The sequence below is a fragment of the Leuresthes tenuis genome, unplaced genomic scaffold (genome assembly GCF_036924035.1).
Source record: "Leuresthes tenuis unplaced genomic scaffold, fLeuTen1.0.hap1 SCAF_15, whole genome shotgun sequence".
Classification (NCBI taxonomy): Eukaryota; Metazoa; Chordata; class Actinopteri; order Atheriniformes; family Atherinopsidae; genus Leuresthes; species Leuresthes tenuis.
This window is the reverse complement of record NW_027325369.1, coordinates 30,143,007-30,158,336: the sequence shown is the minus strand read 5'-3', so window position 1 is coordinate 30,158,336 and position 15,330 is coordinate 30,143,007. Positions and strand designations below refer to the sequence as shown.

The following is a 15,330-nucleotide window of genomic DNA, read 5'->3' as shown; positions in this document are numbered from 1 at the left end:
GGAGAGGATTAAGCTTCAAATAAATGTAAAGGTAGAGTTGGAGCTTTTATGTTGATGGAATTACAGGAAGTCGTAGCTCTTCTGTCTGCAGTGTGTGTGTCTGTGTGTGCGCTCCAACAGTCATGTGGCCTTTCTCATTGGTTATTGATGCCGTATCAATCACTTTTGCACCCCTGAGACAGTGGGATGATGGAATGAATGAAAAAAGAAAGAGCAAGAGAGTGAAACAGAGAAAATGAGGGTTTGTAGTTAAGAGATGGGAACACTGTAGGTTTGTATAAGAGGCTGTTCCCTGCAGTATAGCGGCTGGATACACAAAGGAGCTTATCTTACTCAGAGGAGCCCTCCTAAATGGCACTAAACGTTCCAAGCTGAGATTTTCCCCAAGAGGTGTTCACAAAGCTCCTGAGAGAAACTTTAAGTAAGGAACAAAGAGACCTCCTGAGATGAGAGAAGGGATGAACTGACCCCTCCTGGGTGAGGATGAAATTGTGTTGCATTAACATACTTCTTCACTGTGTGGATACATAAATGGTGGTTTGGTCGATAAGAAGAACAAAAAACTAAACAAACAGACAATATAGTCCATGTTCATGTTTATTCTTTGACTTTTGGTTTCACTTTAAAGTTTCACTCATCTAAATTTGATTCTGATGGTTGCTTTGGCTCCTGTTCCGCGCTCTGGTTTAGCTATTCCTCATGGTACTGTTCAGCCTCAGTTCTGGGTTTTGATTCAGTTCTGATATTTTGTTAAAGCTTTATTCTTTGTGAACTTTGTTTTGGTAGATTTAATAGGAAACGTTTGCATTCTGTTTATGTACCGTTCCGTTTCTCACCCCCTAGTTTAGCTTCATCATGTATTTAATTCCATTTAAATTCATGTTTCACTTGAGTTTGTGTTTCTTGATCTTGTTGTTTTCACTTTGATTTATTTTAGTTTCACCTTATTCCTGTCATTCCTGCTCATCGTTTTCCCGTCAATCACTCACCTGCTGTCACTCTACACATCAACCCTCCCATTATTTACAGCTCTCTGGTTCTCTTAGTGTTTGCCAGTTAGTTATTTCCCAGGCCTGTGTCTTCTTTCTGCCTGTTAACAATTGATTTGCTTTGATAATGATGTCTCTGATTCACCATTAGCTTGCCTGTCTGCATCTGGGTCTGCCTTCATCACTTTGACCATGGATCAGAACAAACAAGTCACATAGATGCTGGATGCTCTGGACATTACAACAACTTGTGCAAGGTTTAGTCAGAAGTATAGCTGCAGCAGCACCGTGAGTGGGTCGTCCTCAGCCTTCTGCAGAGCTTAAAGACCTGACCCATTCATTTGAATCAGGTGTGCTGGAGCAGGGAAACATGGAAAACATGCAGGGCGGTGTGCCTTGAGGACCAGGATTGTGAAACACTGAGTTATACGATAAAGCAGCAGTGTGCTGGATTTAGTGACATCTAATGACAAAGTTGCAAATTGCAGCCTCCCTTTGTGAGGAAAAAAATACAATTGCTGCTAATATTATTCAAAACCTTGAGGGCCCACTCTGTCTTACAGGTAAATTGGCATTCAAGGTAAACATACTATTAAGTCAGTGTTTCTCAATTGCGGTCCTCATGACCCACTGCCCTGCATATTTTTGCTGTTTCCCCTCCTCCACCACACCTGTTTCAAATGATCAGCTCGTCATCAAGCTCTGCAGTGGCCTGATGTGGAGGAGGGAAACAGCGAAAACATGCAGGGCAGTGGGTCGCAAGGACTGGAATTGAGAAACACTGTTATAAGTGATTCTACACTTTTATGAGTTATACATGGCAGTTATTTTAATACTTTAAAACCTTTGACCCTGGAACTCTAAGGACTGCCAGAATCCAGTCTGCAAACAGTGTAACAACGTTTTGAACACCAGTGTTGAACGCTTAAAGTTTATTGAAGCTTAGACTGAAGTATCTCAGTGTCAGGCATCCAAATAAGCTCAGAAAATGCTTTATAAATCCCTTTAAAAGATTAGATGTGAGGTCTCTTGTGTTCAAGGCCACTTAGAAGCTCCTTTTAGCCTTGGGATGTTTTGTGAACGTGGCTCCTAAAGCTGCTGAAGTCAGTCCCTTCAGGGATGGCGGCTGTTTTCTGTGTGTACGTCACACATATTCAAAAGAACAGACATATCAGGTTTTACAGCCAGGATGTCAGGAGCAAAGTTAGCATGTCTGCAGCACTGGCCGCAGTTTTTAGCTAGTTAGTAGTTTTAATCCTTCTTCCTGAAAGCAGTTGTACAGAAATAGATTCTTTCTTCATATTAATTTATTGATGCCACATGGTGATGCATGTTCTGAGGATTTATCAGCACTGAAGCACTTAGAGGAATATAACTTTATATAATTCAATATAACTCCAGTAATACCACACATCTCACCATGTTAAAATGACATAACTTATTGAGCTAAATGTTCTGAAAATGGGACTTTAAGTTCATAAAAATATATGAGATGCTGTGAGGAAGATACACACTTTTCTCAGTACTCCAAAAATATATGTAAACAGTTTAAAAGAGTTGCTTTCCCCACAGGCAGCTGGGAAAATGCAGTATGGTGCTGCATTTAATAGCGTTCTATGATTCAGGTCATCCAAAACTCCTCACAAATTAATCAGAGTAAGAGTCAAACTTGTGTTGGCATTAGGCTTGTTATATGGATACATTTAATGTGGCAGCGCTAACTGTTTTTTTAACAAAATATGTCCCCTGCAGTCTGCCTTTAAGGCAGCAGGGTGAAAGGAATGCCGTCTACAATAAGGAGACAGCTAATTAGTCCAGCATGTCTCACAGAGTGGAGAATAATTACCCTCTGAAAAACCAAGGAACCCAAACTTTTTCATCCCAGAGAACAGGCTCAGATAAGCCTTCAGCTTCACTGGTGAAATAATTCAGATCATCCAAGGATTCATTAAATCTTAATCTGGTAGTTAGACCGTGCATATTTCCCCCCTTTAAGAGAACACTGTTGGACAGGAGAATACGCTATAAATCAGTTTATTTTTTCAATGTCGGAACACAATTTATGTGCCAAGTTAGAATAACTAAGGTGTAATGATTTCTTCACCAGAAATCTAAACTAAAGATTTACCTTTTTCTGTTTGCTTACAAGTAGTTTGGTCAACTTTTTACTGAACTTATGTGATTAAAACAAACTGATTAAATCAAAGAGAAATCACTGAAACTAAACATGATGGAAAATCTGCTAATTATGTTTCTTCAAAACCTAAAATTCTAATCTTTTTATGTTGGATTTAAAAGATTCACTGGGGTCTGATGGTAAAATCAGGATATACTGATGCTCCTGTATGTTGCAGATAAGTAGCCATCAGCAGTGTCATTTAGGTCAGACATGCAGCTAATCAGATTATTTTGGGACTGTTAAACACAAACACAGTAAGACGTGTAACCCAGACAGCTCCTGTGAGCTGCAGGGAGATACAAACAGACTGATGAAAACATGTCCCAGCTAACACAATCCTACGACAGATTGCTCCATGAAAAATATATGGTTTAAAATGTGTGCAGCAGCTTTGTTATCCTTCATTAGTTCTCTGCTGTGATACAGACCCCAACAAGCTACTGATGGCTTTTCCACTCCTGTCACAAAGGGACAACCCTGACGCTCATGATGTCAACAGTTGCCACTCTACAGGAGGCCCAAAATGCTGTGTCAGGGTTTGGTGGATGGTATTAAACACCTTATCCTTAAAGCATGAGATTGCAGTTTCAAATCCTGACCTCCAGAATTAACATACGTGGTTAAGTTTACATGCTGGTGTGACTGAGCTGTCTCAGCACAGCAAAACTATCATGACCTCAGCTCAGTTCGAGAAAACATCTGTGAATATTTCCATCTTTGATAAACCACTAATTAACGAGCAGAGTCACATGTGCAAAGCTCTGGCTGCAACAGAAAAATACGTGAAATAGAAAATGTCCTAGTTTCATTCCTTCTGCCGAGCTAATTAGACTAATGACCTGCCAATAACAGATGAAAGAGAAATTTGAGAGTGCCTCATATGTTCATATTTGAACCTTTTATCTTGTTTATGATGAAACAATGTGCAACTAAAACCTGTTTTTTAGACATTTTCCTAAGCTCTTTGAATGCTCGCACACTTCTAATGTGATGGACACACATGATCTCATCTACAAATACATACGGCTGGCCTTTGATTTTTCTGTTGAAGGATTATGATTGTCACTGAGAAGTTTTCTGCACATCCATGAGGTTTGAAGTCAGTGCTTTCTGGACAGATTTCAGTACACCTGCCCTGGTCATAGCCAGTCATGAGTAATGATTTTAAGCTTTTTTCAACTCATTTCACCTCATTTCAAAATGATAGCTCATTATTTTCAAAGACAGCTTGAAACCCGATCATTAAATCATTTTCTTTGAATCTGAATTTTTAAGAAATAGCCATTTTTATGCAAGACAAAAAAAGATAATGTGGAAAAACAGCTTGTGAGCTTGAACTGACATTCATGCAACCTGATGACAAGGCTGTCACCACTTAGGTTCAATTTGTCTTACAAAGATTGAACAACAGATTTCATTTTAATCTGATTCAGAGACACTAATCTGCAGTGATCTCAGCTTGATATTATGGATATTTTTGAATCCGTGTGCTTACAGTATTGCATTACCAGTCAAAAGAACACAAACAGCAGGCTCAAATCACAAATACTCATACACTGCAAAAACACATAATACACAAATACACACTCAAAGTAAAATTCATGGACCATTTCACAGGATCTGACTTTCAATCATGGGGAGTGTCTGTTGAGCTAGAAAAGAAAATGGCAGCAGAAACCACTTGTCCAGCCATGACATCTGTTTACCACAGAAGGAATCAATCAAATAACAGAAGACAGAATAGATGGACATAATATAGTTTTAACTGTTTGGGACCTCCTTCGTCATAGCTCTTTTCTTTCTTAAGGAACAATCATTGACACAATTTGTCCACAAGCACACTTACAAATATAAGTATTACAAACTACCTGTGTGGTAATTACACTGGATTTCTTCAGGACCATCATTTGCAGAATGATACATACAGACATTCCCACAATATGGTAGGTAGGGATTTATTTTACTTGTGTCAGACAAAAAAATCAAATAGAAATAAAAATAGAAATAAAAATACACAGCATATACAGCATAAAAATATACATGACTTGTGTAAAATCAGTGAGAAGCAGAAAGTCAAATGAGTGACAGATGTTCACAGCTCTTTTACTTTTATGTGTCCATGCCTGATTGATATTGTAATGTGGAAGGATGGATAGATAGATTTTCATCTGAAAAATAAAGACATAAATAGATTAAAGCTGGGTGAGGATCAAATAGAGCTTATGGCTGAAATACTTTTCTCAGTGCACTGACCGAACCTGTTGGTAGCCGTGGTTGGGATATTTTCTGATGCCTTTATATTATCCAGTCTTGATTGCATTGTATATACCAGCTCCTGAGTGGGTTTGACCCTACAGTCATGTTGTTTAGACAGCAAGATCAGCAAGAAAATCCAAAATCGTCAACAAATGAATCAGAAACTGTGTACTTTGAAAAGGCCACAGATGTTGTACTGTAGGTTTCCTTGCTGAGCTGAGCTCCAGGGGTCGCTGTCTGTGAACTAACACCTTCAAACTGTTGAGTAAAAGTAGCTATCATGTCCCACAAGAGAGTAGAACTTTCATTTACTTTCATTTTTTACTAAAAAAGTATGTGTTCAGCACTACCAAGTCTAAACTACTACAGTTGCTTTGGTACTTTACTTTACAAGGTTAGAACAAGCTGCAAGAAAACATTCTCCAAAATATGACCAAAAAATGCTGTTGCGTCCAGAGGATGGAAAGTAAATGTTATGATGGGATATATTCACCTGTTTTTTAAAAGAAACAGTGATATCTTACTCACGTGGGTACGCTAAATTCATTACGAATATCACAGACATGCTAAGTGTCAAGTAGGTTAGTCTGATAAATCTTCAAAGCAAACTGAGTCACTCATGTCGTTTTCCAAAGCAGTAGAGGAACAGAATAGCCAGCAGCTCCACTTCAGTTCATGACAGTCTTCTCAGCTGTCCTGTTCCTCTGCCGAAGCAGACTGCACCTCCCTGAAGTCTGCTTTAAAACCCTATTTCACTCTTGCAACCACCGTGGAGTGAAATGGCTTCAACAAACAGTGTGTCATCGTACTGAAGAGAAGATCCACACACTACTGGCATTTGCATTCTCCCCTCCATGATTTCTCCTCATTGTTAAACTTTCTGAAGACTGAATTGGGATTATTAATTCAGTAGAAAATACTAAATAAAGACGGAATCAGCGTTAATGCTTCAAACATCATGGAGTCAATGTCAAAGTTTAATACAGATTTCTTTTTTAAAATCAATTCATTTCAACATTTGAAGCCAAACTGATTAAATGAATGTCAGTTAAACTGAATCTCAGTAACTAATTAATCATTAAATCAATACTGAAAAGCTATTACACGACTCCTGCTTTACATGTGGCAGGAAAACATCACTTTTAACTGTTAGAGCACCTGGGGCTGCAACAGTTTAACATCAAACCTTTAACTTTGTCTCTATACACAGCTGCCTTAGACTGACATCACATCTATGTGACATTCTGAAATGAAGGTTTGAGTTGAGCTGTTAGACCAGGGATGTCAAACTCATTTCTACAAGGGGCCAAAATTCAAAACACACTGTAGGTCGCGGGCCGAACAGGATAAACATTTATTTAACACACCAAAACTAAATGTTTTTAGAACATAAATATGAATAAAAACAGACAGGAATATTATTCTGAAATAAACTTAAACCTTAAATTACTTAATTTTTTGCTCTGCATAAAAATATCTTGTTAAATATAACATTCAAATTCCTTTGCTCCTATGTCAATGTATATAAAAAAAAATAAACTTAAATATCCCAAAAGATTTTGCTCTCCTTAAAAATATCTCCTGTCGAAATTATACAAGTTAGAAATATGAACATGCTACAAAACCTGGAAATATACATAAAATGTGTGCTTTTCAGCAATAACAATTTAAATCATTCAGTTTTCTTTGCTCTTATGACTGATCTGATTATATGCTCTGATCGCAGCCGGATACCTGGCATCTTTTTTTGGCAACAAGTTCGTTTAAGTTTGGTGTAAAGTCCTGTGTTGTAGAGATTCTCAGGATGGACAGCAGGTGCTCACCAGTGAGACGACTTCTGTGTGCTGTTTTGTTAATCTTCATCACTGAGAAGAGCTTCTCACACAGATATGTGCTCCCAAACATGCACAAGGTTCGAGCCGCATGAAGACGGAGCTGAGGCATTGATGTAGGGATGGAGTGAATGAACTGTGCGGGTCCTGCAGTGTCGTACTTTGCCTTCAGTGTCCCATTACACTGCAGCTCAATCAGTTCCATCTGAATCTCTGCAGGTGCAGTTTCAACATCGACGGCAAATGGGTTGCGAAGCAACTCAAAACTCTTTTTTTGTGCTTCAAAGTCACTAAAAGGCCGTGCGAACTCAGCGCGTAGTGTGCTCAGTTTGTCGGCAAAGTCCGTTTTGGGGAACACATTTGTGCTGACTTGGTTCAACATTACTTGGCAACAGGGAAAGTGAGGCAAGTTGCACTGTTGCATTTGTGTCTCCCATAAAAGCAGCTTCACTTGAAATGCCTTCACTGCGTCATACATGTCAGTAATCATGCGGTCACGTCCCTGGAGCTGCAGATTTAAGGCGTTAAGATGAGCTGTTATGTCAGCCACAAACGCCAACTCACACTTCCATTTTTCATCCCTCAAAACGGTCTTCCTTTACTGTCCATGAACTGACAGATTTTGTTGCTGAGCTCAAAAACCCTGTTGAGAACTTTCCCCCGACTTAGCCAACGCACCTCTGTATGATAAGGAATGTCGGCAAACTCTGAATCTATCTCCCGCATAAAGGACCGAAACTGCCGGTGATTTAACCCTTTAGCTCGGATAAAGTTTACGGTTTGCGTTACAGTGCTCATCACATGGTCCATCTTCAGGACTTTGCCACATAGTGCTTCCTGGTGTATGATGCAGTGATATGCTGTTAACTCACCAGTACAGTTCTCCTCCTGCATCTTCACTCGCATCCTTCCCACTAGTCCACTTTTTGCACTGCACATAGCCGGCGCTCCATCAGTTGTAAGTCCAATAAGTTTGTCCCAGGGCAGTTTCATGTCGGTTACACTTTGACATACGTTTTCAAAAATGTCTTTTCCAGTCGTTGTCCCGTGCATCGATTTAATGTCCATTACTTCCTCCGTTACGCGCAAATTGGAGTCCACTCCACGGATGAAGATAGCCAGTTGTGCAGTATCAGTCATATCAGTACTTTCATCCACAGCAAGAGAGTAGGCAATAAAGTCTTTGCTTCTTTCACTCAACTGTGCTCTTAGATCAGTGGCCATCTCACAAATTCGATCAGTAACCGTATTTCTACTCAGACTTATATTTGCCAGCATCTGCTTTTTGTCTGGACATAACACGTCGAACACCTTGATCATGCAGCTCTTCAAAAATTCTCCCTCCGTAAATGGGCGCGCTGATTTGGCTATCTCCTCTGCCACGATAAAACTTGCTTTCACAGCAGCTTCACTTTGTGATTTTGCACGGGTAAAAAACGTCCGCTGGAATGTCAGATTCTTCTTTAACTCTTCTGTTTTCTGTTTCTTCTGCTCTGAATCCAGGTCTTTCAGGTTATCCTTGTGTTTTGTCTCAAAGTGCCGTCTTATATTGAATTCTTTAATTACAGCCACATTAGCTCCACAAATGAGACACACGGGTTTACCGGCAATGTCACTAAACATATACTCAGCTTCCCATCGGTTATTAAAGGCTCTGTTTTCAGAATCAACTTTTCTCTTCGGCATCGTGAGGGGTATCTTCGGCTAACGGCTATCTTCGTGATATCTTGTAATAGCTAGACTTAATTGACGCGAGAAGTACGCGGCAAGGCAGCTGAAGCGTTGCATTATGGGATCTGTAGTTCTGTGCAGTATTGTGTTATCAGCGCTTCATATCGATGGGCCATGAATAACGATAATGTAAAATGATCTTGCGGGCCAGATATGATTACAAGGCGGGCCGGATGTGGCCCGCGGGCCGTGAGTTTGACACATATGTGTTAGACAAAGAGGTTCAAGGTTCTATCGAATAAATATCCCCTTTACTAACTTAATTTCTGCTTTGGGGTGGACTTCCATTTCATTGCCTGAGAGAAGTGTTTGTACAGAAACCAAGTTTATTACCCTGCAGAAAGTCAAAGGTTCTGTCTCCCCTTAGGTTGGAAATAAAGTCAAACAGCATTTCTGTGGAGGAAAAAAAACACCTTTTACAGATGGTACTTTTATCCTTTAAAAAGGGTTGAAAATTAACTCCTTTGTGGGACTACTGGCAAGTCATATATTAAGGATTTATTCACACTTGACAGATTTAGTTCAGTTCAAACCAACTTTGGTGTGATATCCTTGTTAGTGCAGCTTATTTGAAGAATACGGATGCTGTCATCAGAACATTGTTGAGAAACAAAAGGAAATATGAATGTTAGTCATTACAGTTTGGTGCAAATGTTGGAAACTTTCTTTCCTTGCAGCCTATCCTCATTTCTATGAGCAGCAGGAACTCCTAGTACTGTTTTGACTCATTTCAAACTTTCTCAGTAATATCTTCACGGGTAAAAAAAAAAACTATTCCTGCTTTGGACCAGACCAGAAACTGCACTAAGGGGGGAAACACCCAAAGACACATGTAGCAGCCCTTGGACTAAAATGGTTGAGAGTCTCGACTGATGCGTGAGGTTTCTTTAAATAAAATCCACCTGGAAGCAGAACGATGTTGATCAGCAACTTTATTCCCTGACATCCTTACAGCTCTGAGAAAACTGCATTAAAGACATAAACACAAACATTTCATGATTTTGTTCTCACGGTACGTGCAAATAATTATACATGAATAAATAAAATCTTCATTAATCCCACAATACTAAAAATTATACAAATATGGCTCTTCCAGTTTAGATCTCAGTGACAAACATACCTCACTGCGCTCTACAAGGAATGCAAGTAAAAGATGCAATTAAATCACTCATTAAATGTATAACAAGTAAAAGACAAAAGTCATTGTGCAAATTAAATACTACGTGGCGATAGTCCGGCAATCACCAGCTGCCATGAAGGATGAACCAGAGTTCCACGTCACACACATACGAGTCCCATTACAAACCTCAAAACAAAGCAGACGCCACGCGGTCCCAATGTGGTCCTTTACAACACATCTCACCTTTTTCATGAGGCTAAACTAAGCCAATAGGTTGTGAAATAAAGCAATTTCAAAGACCGATCATTTGGAAGGGAGTAAGAAAATGTTTTTATGGGAAGAGTGGATTGGGGATCAGACTAAGAGGAAAAGGGGGAGGACAGCACCCCAGGGTCTACACACTGGAGGTGGATGAGCTGAGATAAGAAGCGAGAGACTTTTGGCGAGGCCCACTGGGCTTCAGATGGAAGCGGAGACAGGGACAAGGTGAAAAATCGGTCTGGGTGGAGAATAACAGAGCAGGAGAGGGATTTAAAGAGCGAGGAACTCACTGAATGACTGAAGAGGCAGCATGTAAGAAGATATTTGGGGCACAGCAGTGATGTAAAATTATGAAAGAGGTGAATATGACAGTGTGGGAGAGCGGAAGTGACAGAAGAAGGAGGGAATACTTCCTAATTGTGAAGACCTCTCTCCTTATTCAGTTTAGATTTCAAGCACTTTAAAAAGAATGATTGCAGTTGTGGTGAAGCATGTGTGGCTTTTTCATGGCTTTTATGGTTCCATGTAACATGTGACTCCTTTATTAACCTCCTGGACAAAAGGGCCAATGCTGCATTTTAAGTCTGTCTGTCTTAACAATATTTACTACTCAGTTTAACTAAAAATTACTGTTGGCTGTCCTTTAAAATATAAATCATCTTTAAACAAAACATTTTATCAAATCAATCCACCACAACAGACTTGTGTTAAACCTATAAACATCTGTGTCCTTGTTTAAACAAAGGGGATTTTGTTCAGTAGAGAATAATCTTGCTTAAACACCAATATTTATACATATACATATATCAAACCTCAAGTTAAACGTTGCTGAGTAAGGCTTTGCATGGAAAGTGAGGAGTGTTTGCCTGTTTTGGAGACTTGAATGCTTTTCATTGTCCTTCGGTAAGAAACTGTATTGAGGCTCAATTTAGATGCCAGAAGATTTATGAGCTTAATTTAATTTTTTGACAAGACTACATTTTCCCAAATGGACCTTTGAATAAACAGCATCATTATCTTCCACCTAAAAGTTACGGTTTTATATAAATAGGTGGGGACCTCCCATCACAATCTTTGGATGAAATCGATTAAACCACATCTTGGAGAAGTTAGAATTGCCTCATAGAGCCTACCAGATTAGCAAGTATCAAGTGATTAGTGTGTCTATAAGAATCTACCATTGAGTTTTTAGTGGCATCAGCACTGTTTCCTGTTCTTTAAATTCTTTATTCTGACAGCAGCTGACCTTTGAGAAAGCTCACACTTTTACATGTCATCAAATATAAACACTTTCAGGTTACGTGAAGGTGTCAGTACCAAAGGTCAGGCACTGCACTGTCAGTAAGGCAGTGTATTAAACCCTCTAAAGACTTGAATTTCCTTCTGGATTCTGCTGATAAATAAGAAGACTGGCTTCTGTTGGTGCTTTAAAGCCCAGCTGGTTCGACTTAATGGAAAAGCTTTGCTTCTAACAGGGTTAAATTATTGCTTGTGTTGCAAGGTGAAAGGTCTTTTAGATACATTAAAGTACTCGTATCACACTGTTGAATGTTTTTGATTACAAATAGAAGTCCAGCATAAAAGGGTGGGTTTAAATCTTTATCACAAAATGTAGATATTTAAAATGAAGGATGGAGGAGGGAAACATGCACGGCAGTGGGCCCTGAGGACCCACCGCTTTAATAGACTTGTTTTTGGTGTTTTTGATGCGTGGCTCACCTGATGTGTACATATTCAGGGTTCCTGTCCTTTTCCAAATATCTTTATGCAGAACAGGGAACAGACCGAGAGGTTTGTGCTTATTTAAACAATCTTTTGAAGAGATCCATTTCATCTGAGTCAGGTGTGTTGAAGCAGGGAAACATCTAAAACCTGCAGGACCTGAGTTTGACATCCCTGCTGTACAATATCTTTGATGTCAGGCTTCACTTTCACAGGCAGAGGAGGTATGGTTTCCAGTCTTTAGTCTTTTATCAGAAACTTTTATCCTTTTTACATGAAGTGCTAAATCTATTTAAATGACTGAGTAGAAATAGAACAATTACGGATGTGCAGGTGAGTAGGTTAGGGGTCAAGTGTTGGGTGAGGAGGTGTGGTTTTAGAGGAGATGAGCCTTTAAGAGATGCCTGACAGTGAAAGGAAACACTGATAGCATTACCAAATGACAGTAAAAAAACACATTTCTTTAGAAAAAGATGATACTGTGCTAAGACCATAAGTGGACTGAAGATGTTTCTCCTTTGACACGTGATAATGTGCACATATGGATCTGCTTTTTTTCTCTCCCTCTCTTGATCTATTCTATATTCAAATACGTGATGGATATACGCCTAAAGATGCAATGCTGTGAATTAATTATTGCAAAAGGCAAACTGCACAGACAATGGGAAGAATGACAAGTGAAATGAGCGTATGAACGGCTGCAGAAGAATAAAGGGAGCATGTGAGGATGTGATGTCCTTCCTGGATGAACCCTCACTCTTGCTTCGTGACCCCTTTCCTGTAAATTTATAGGAAAGCTTCCCTGCACTCCTTCAATGTCAGCTGCAATTCTGTTTGATTTATTGGCATAAATGCATCAACTGAAAGCATTCATTTTCAAGAGGGGAGGGTAAAATACAGCAGGTGTTCATCTAACACGATTAGGCACATCATCACTCGATCCCGAGTCAGATTGTACCAGAAAATGCTGCATCCATCATTTCCTAAATTATTTTAAAAGTGTTATCCTTCAGACCACATGACAAGAAAAGGCTGAGTTTTTGGCTCTTATGTTTTTGCTTTGCAAAATAAGGTTTCACTTGTATGTTCACAGCGAGTCGTTTTCAGAGGCCCATGCACTGATTACCATGACAGTATCCTGTCTGTGTTGAGCAAAGAAGCATTTAGGGACAGCTGATGCACCGTCTCTTAAGTGAAGATTATCCCCCTCTGATAGGGACTGTATCAGGAGCTCCAGCTGGCCTTCTCTTACTTCCATACTGTCTGAAACCATGGTAACCAAGGTCATGTCTAAGGACAGTATAAATACAACTACCCTCATAATTTCTTCAGCCTTTCTTCCTTGTCAAAGCTTGATTAGATTGGCGACACACCCTTAAGGTCTGGCCTGAATGCACAAAAAGACAAATTGTTCGGTTTCCAGTCGACAGCCTTTTTTAATGCAAGAAACAGCCAATTTAATTTGATTTACTTTCATTTATATTTTCTACAACTTACCATCCATCCATCAGTTTACTAAACCTGCTTAATCCAGTTAAGGGTCATGGGGGGACGAGCCTATCCCACCCATCGGGCAGATAGCTGGGTGCACCTTAGACAGGTCACGAGACCACTGCAGCACAACTTTAGAAAGGGCTGTGCAATAACTCAGCACTCTCTCTTCATAAGAGAAATATGAATTTTTGTCTCTGAATTAAAACAATAACGGCTTCAGCTTCCATGAAGCGTAACCATGGATCTTTATAGTCATGTTTTCACTGACTAACATCAGTCCATCAACATGAAAACAGATCTATAGTAAAGCTAAAAGTATCAGAGTTGACCCGTATTAATGCTTCCTCAGTAAAAACATATCTTTTACTTTGATGAAGTGAAAACATTTATCATAACTTTTGCACACCTTTTGCTCGTTTGTTTTGCATTGTTTAAATCATCATCGTCATCCTCAATTCATCATCATCTTAAGCATCTTAGTACAATAAGTACAAACAACGTTGAGTCAGGTCTTGTCTCTCAAACACTGGTGCAATAGATAAATCAGTAGAGGTAGGATGATAAAAACAAGGCTATATCAACAAGAGAAAAAGCAAAAGATTAGAGCTGAGGTAGAATATATACGGTTATGCATTTTGTAGCACTGTACTATAAGCTGAGGCCCCGAGAGAAAACGCAGAAGTCAGTGAAGTGTTTCATCGAAATGATGCATTTTCACCGGTTATCACATGTGGTTTAAGCTCTGTGCGTGCACAGTTAATGCATGCATGTCTCGTCTGGGACTCTCAGTCCAGCTGGTCCTGCAGGTGTGATGACAGTAAACCATTTATTTTGTATGTTGCACCTGCACATGAATAAATAAGTACCATACATTCAAAGAGACAATATTATTTCACAGGTCCTCTGGAGGTGTCCTTTCCTGTATCTGACACTAGTTCAGTGGCAGTAGATTTATTGGGTCCCGTGGGCTGCAGAGGGAGGTCTGTGTGGATTGGACTGCAGGTGCTTGATCAGACGTGGGGAGTTTTGTGGCCAGTTGAACACCTCAGACTATTTGCTGGGTCATTCCTGCCGTGTGTCAGTGAACAGCACTCTATCTAATGCTTATGAATAAGAAAAGATGTCCACTGCAACTGTGCATTTAAAGACTGAGATACCAATTTCACCCAATCAGTCTTTGGTAACATTAAGTTTAGTGTTTACTTATCTGTCTATTCATTAAAGGTCATACGGGAGAGAGAGAGTTCAACGATATGACAGACACGGACAAAACTGGTGAAGATATGCAGCAGGATTAAAAATAAGCAAAGGGAATGTTAGAGAAAGGCACAGATACCCAAATTAAAGGGATTAGACAGCTCATTCCCCCTAATTCTCTTATCATCTCTTCTCACAGAGTGATTGGGTTGCCACGGTAATATTTACATGACCCCAAATCCTGTTGAAGCCAAAACAGGCATGGCCCACATTATGCTAAATCTCCTGTTTACCTGACATAATCCCTCCCAGATAAACAGTCTGCCGCCTGCAACCTGGGAGCCAGATTCCTTTTTGGGTTGTAGTTAGTTTACTGATGGAGGGAGAAACCCTTTCCTCTGCTGCATTAAACGATGGAAGTGAAAAAGATGCTGTGGGGGGGTCATTGCAAGTTATTTGATTAGAAATTATCCTACTTTGCTCCCAAAACAGGCCTTCACATAATGCAGAAGCTGTTATTTTTTGTTTCTTTTCGGAACGATTCTGTAG

At 39.7% G+C, this 15,330-nt stretch overlaps 1 pseudogene; it reads right to left on the bottom strand.

Moving 5' to 3' along the window:
- Window positions 1-7,008: 7,008 nt before the first annotated feature.
- Window positions 7,009-9,159, bottom strand: LOC140270345 (general transcription factor II-I repeat domain-containing protein 2-like; annotated as a pseudogene).
- Between the last annotated feature and the right edge of the window lie 6,171 nt (window positions 9,160-15,330).